The sequence below is a fragment of the Mus caroli genome, unplaced genomic scaffold (assembly GCF_900094665.2).
Source record: "Mus caroli unplaced genomic scaffold, CAROLI_EIJ_v1.1 scaffold_15038_U1_1, whole genome shotgun sequence".
Lineage (NCBI taxonomy): Eukaryota > Metazoa > Chordata > Mammalia > Rodentia > Muridae > Mus > Mus caroli.
In genome coordinates this window covers 1-5,206 of record NW_018389230.1, presented here as the reverse complement: position 1 = coordinate 5,206, position 5,206 = coordinate 1, and the positions used below count along the sequence as shown (strand labels likewise).

General features: G+C 43.5%; 1 pseudogene; it reads left to right on the top strand.

Annotated features, from left to right (window-relative positions):
* The first annotated feature begins 775 nt into the window (after positions 1-775).
* LOC110288002 lies at positions 776-3,058 on the top strand (annotated as a pseudogene).
* The last annotated feature ends 2,148 nt before the right edge of the window (positions 3,059-5,206 follow it).

Sequence of the window (5,206 nt, the reverse complement as noted above, 5' to 3'; positions counted from 1 at the left end):
GGTACGGGGGACTTTTGGTATAGCATTGGAAATGTAAATGAGCTAAATACCTAATAAAATAAATGGAAAAAAAAGAGTCCTGGAGTGACCACGGCCCCTGCCACCTGTCCTTGAGGTACAAGAGCATGTTTACTTCATAGAATGTTTGGTCTGAGAAGTAACAGTGAAGTCATTTTGAAGAAAACAGTTCATTGCCAAGGATGACAGGAAGACATACCCTTGAATTTTATATCCTCTGTCTTCTAAGGTAAGTTTTCCAGCATTAAGTAAATCATTTCAATTATACTGTACATGGCTTTAGTTGTAAAGTGCATTGTGGGCTAGCAGGGGAGTGCCCTGTGAGCAGGCTCAGATTTCTCTTGACACCAGAAGATGCTGAAAAATGCGGTCAAAGGACCAGCTCCACACAGCCCCCTGCAGTTGAATAGTGGACAGTAGCTGGTGTGACTGAACAGCAATGGGATTGTTGGTGCTCGATGCCTAGGTAAGCCAGTGGTTCTCAAAGTAGGGTTCCCCAGGCACTGTCAGAAGTACAGTCATACCCCAGGTAATCTCTCAAGGCAGAGATCTGGGGGCTTCATTAACAGGGACTAGCAGGGTGATTTTCAAACCATTCCCATGACTGGCAGGCAAGCTCAAGTTTGAGAACTACTGGTTTTGTCCTGGTATCTCCAGTACCAGAGTCTCAGCTTGGTGAGTTTTGAAGTTTCAGGTTATCTTCTACAAAAAGACTGACAGACCTATATTAGCTTGAGAAGCAGAGGATTCTGTCAACATGTGCCAGGGGCTGGTGGACAAAAAGCTGTGCTTAAGCAGGCATAAGGTATGTGTGCATCTTTCAATGATATAAATTTATTTGGGTGTGATTGCTTTAAAATACAATAATGAAAGTATAACCATGTCCAAGTCTTAATATTGTTACAAGGGAAAAGTAATATTAGGATTGTTTGCTCTCATGTCTGCCCCAGCTGCTTCTGGCATGTTACTCTCTGTTAGCTCAGACGTTGACAGGTTTCTATTGAATTCTCTTGATACATTAGCTGCTAAAAGCCAATGGAACCAAGTCTTTTCAAAGTTAAACAAACTGTCTTCGGATCAGAACAGTCAGCTAAGTATTCAACAGTTGGAAATAATGCTCTCTGGAAGGCCAACAATCCAAGAATATATTTAGACCTGAAACCCCCTATCATTTTATTATACTTTTGCATTAAAAAGTTGAGACCAACAAAAAAAAGTTGTAGTGAGACAGAAAAGTAAATACCCATGGAGCAGAAGGAAGGAGATTTCTCTAATTTTCCCATATCTGAAGAGAATGTCAAGCTTCTCAGAGCTCCCAGGGTGAACTTCATCTTTCCTACACAAGCCAAGATTTTGCACCATGTAGATAGAGGGAAAGACTTAAATGCTCAAGCAGGGTCAGGACCCAGAAAGGCCTTCTCCTTTGCTATCCCTTTGACTGAGAAACTTCAATGTGGGCTACAAGAGAAGAAGAGAGGCCATGCCTGTCCGGTACTAGTTCAGCACCTACAAGAGAATTAGCAAACCATGTGAGGAAAGACTTCAGGGACTTAAACAAAATGCTATCACTAGCTTGTTTTTATGGTGGAAGTCCCTACAGAGGTCAAATTGAATGAAGGCAGAGTAGGATCGATATCCTGTTTGGGACCCCAGGTCCATAATAAAGAAAACTTGCAGAATGACAAGCTAGACCTTACCAAACTTAAACATGTTTTCCTGCAAAAAGAGGACCAGATGTTGGATACGGGTTTTGCTGATCAGGTGGAAGAAATTTTATGTGTGGCATACAAGAAAGATTCTGAAGACAACCCCCAAACATTACTTTTCTCTGCAACTTGCCCTATCTTGGGTATTTATTATTCTAAAAACTCCATGAGATCTACATACGAACAGGTGGACCTGATTGGTATAAAGACTCAGAAATCACCTATAACTGTGGAGCACCTGACAATTGAGTGTCACTGGACAGAGAGCACAGCAGGGATTGGGATGTGATCCTAGTGTACAGTGGTCATCAGGGCACACAACCATCTTCTGTGGAACCAAGAAGGATGCCCAGGAGCTGGTGCAGAACACATGCATGAAGCAGAATGCCTGGTCCTGACTTGGAAACATTTGGCAGAAGCAAAGGGAAATTACACTGGAAAGATTTTCAAAATGGCAATTTTGGAGTTTTGGTGGCAACCAATGTTGCTCCCCTGGGTTAGACATCCCTGAGTTTGACTTGGTTGTTCAGAGCTGTCCACTAAAGGACGTGGGGTCTTCCATTCATGATTCAGGGTGAACAGACAGAGATGGAAGGATAGAAGTATGCACCTGCTTTTACCAGCACAAAGAAGAGTACCAGTTAGCTCAAGTGGAGCAGAAAGCAGGAATTACGTTGAAATTGATGGGTGTTCCTTCTGCAACAGAAATCATAAAAGCCTCCAGCAAAGATGCCATCAGGCTTTGGACTCTGTGTTTCCCACTCTCACTGGACACTTCAATAATTAACTGAGAAGCCGATAGAGGAGAAAGGAACTAGAGAGGCCCTGGCAGCAGCTCTGGTCCACATCTCAAGGGCCACATCAGTCATCCAGCGCTCCCTGATCAACTCGCAAGCATGCTTTGTGACCATGATCATGTGGAGTTCTATGAGATGCACAGTATCGGTTATGCTTGGCAAAAACTTAAGGAGCAGCTTGACTGAGAGCATCGATGACAAACTGAAGGGGATGGTCCTCCTTAAAGAAAAACTGGGAGTTGGTTTTGATGTCTGCGCTGAAGCAGTCACAGAAATACAGGAGGAATGGCATGATTTGAGATGCTGGCAGCTCACCATGGCCACTGAGCAGCCAGAGCAGGAGGGAGCCTGGGAAGGATATGGAGGCAGCAGTCTGCCAGCTGTGGATCTTTCAGAGGAGAACAGAGTGGAAGCAGTCATGTGCAGGGACAGGGGCAGTGATAGCAAGGAGAAAGTAAAAACTTCAGAGAAGAGTGACCAGGAGGTGGCAACAAAAGTAACAAATCCCCAAACAAAGGCCAGAAGCAGTGTGTTTAAAGCCTCTGGTCAGCAACAGGCAAGAAGGAACTGTTCCAACTGTGGATGCCAGGGCTAGTCCTCCTGTCAAAGCCCCCAGTGCTTCCTTACATTTTTATCATTTCTCAGCACACCCCCTGCCCCCACGTCCTTGCAGATAGAGGCTTCTGACTGGCAGACTAACCACCATGACCTGTCTTCACTTTGGAAAATGATAGGAATTCATTGCATCATTTTCCAGCATACCTCTAGATTTTTCAAACAAAATCAACCACAGATCTCCATTTTTAAAAAAATGTAGAGGCTATCATTGGCCATCCACCTTCTTAGAAAACACAGCCTCTTCTCAGTCTGCTCAGTGTGAAGGAACTAGACTCACACTGAGAGAAGGCAAGACTATTGGAAGACTTTTGTCAACTTGACACAAGAGATAAAAGTGGAGATGAAAATTCATCTAAGAAATGACCTCCACTTTTTGCGCTGTGGTCATGACCATGGACCGTTTTCTTGATCCCTGAAGAAGTCCTTATAGAGCACGGTGGGTAGCAGCACCCAAAAGCAGTGGTTCTTAGAAGGTCATAAGAAGGCAAGCTGAGGAAGCCACGGAGAAAAAGTAGGTGAGTAAATTTCTCCTGTGATTCTTGCCCTTGCGTCTGCTTGACTCTTGCAAGGTTTGACTGGGATATACATACTATACCAACCATATACATACTATACCAACCATTTCTGCCCTAACATGCTTTTGGCCATGGCATTGGTCACCGTCACAGAATGCAAACTGGGAAAACAAATAGCTGAGTGGTAGGCCCACTGCCCATTAATTCTTGCATGATATTTGATTATACTCTAAAACCAGAGATTTTGTTGTTTCCTGGTAAATCATGTTCCTGATAGTGATATGATTCACCCTTAATACACATACATAATCCCAAGTGATNAAGGTAATGCTAATATTGTATAAAGTAGCACAAGGTTTGAAAGTTATGTCTAATTGAGTGGTAGGAAGAGTGATGAATCAGACAAACATTTGACAGAAGAGGATATGCCTCACTCTCATGAGTAGAAAGGGGGAAAAAGGCTACATAAGAGAGAGGACTGCAGAGAAAGAAAAGAAGACAAGGAAGCTGTTTTACTGGGAGAGATTTACAGAGGTCAAAAGAAGCAGGAAGGGGTGAAGTTATTCCATGGTAAGCCTCAGAGGCGAAAAACACTCTAGGCCTTGATAGATTATATGAAGGCAACAACCTTCTCACACTAGGTTTAAGTTAGCACAATGAGGCAGAAAGCCTGAGAGACTACATTTGTACTAAGAGAATACAGAATACATGTACAAGGGAGTAGTAACAATGAAAGACCCTAGTCCATTGCTTGAGGTTCCCCTGCTCTGTCTCTGAGCAGAATATGAGCAGGACCAGGGATGTGGATCAGGACAGAGTGGTTGTTTTATTTGCCCCCTCAGTCCCCACCTGTCCTTGTGAGCTAGTATATGTTTGTCTCAAAGACAAGCAAGAGCTTGTCCTCTGGTTCAAAATGAGATCCTGTCCCAAAAACGGAGCAGTGTCTCAACAAGTAAAAGACAGGAATAGCTGGAGAACTCCCCCAAAGCAGACCAGAGGCTGAAGCAGTTCTCTAGGAGGTGTTGTGATGTTTCCATGAAAACTGACTCAAGGGCAAATCATCACACAGGATCACAAGAGAGAACTAAAAATCCACTCTCCTATCTGTAAGGAGTTCACTCAGTGGTTTTGCAAGATTCCCTGAGGAGAAGGGGCAAAACAGGAGCCTGGAGGGGAGTCTGAGTACCCCTCAGTGATGCTCAGAAGATGAGGATCTGGTAATAGAATCCAAGCTAACTTAGAAAAACAAAAGCCTACCAGCTCAAACAGACATCATCAAACCCTCTTTATCTGACTGACACATCTTGTATTCCACAGATATGTTAATGTAGAAATGTGGATTATCTGTAAAAGTAAATTGCTTACAGACATGAACAAAGGAAAAGAAGCCATGACAAGATTCACCCTCAGGGATACTGAGTAGGATACTATGACCCTGAGACATATTATTCTAGCATCCTGCTAGGCTCAACCTTAGACTATATCAATAGCTGCTTCATCAAAACTCACTTCTAGGAAACCTTGAAAGCTGCTGCTCCCAGTTGGTCCCTAC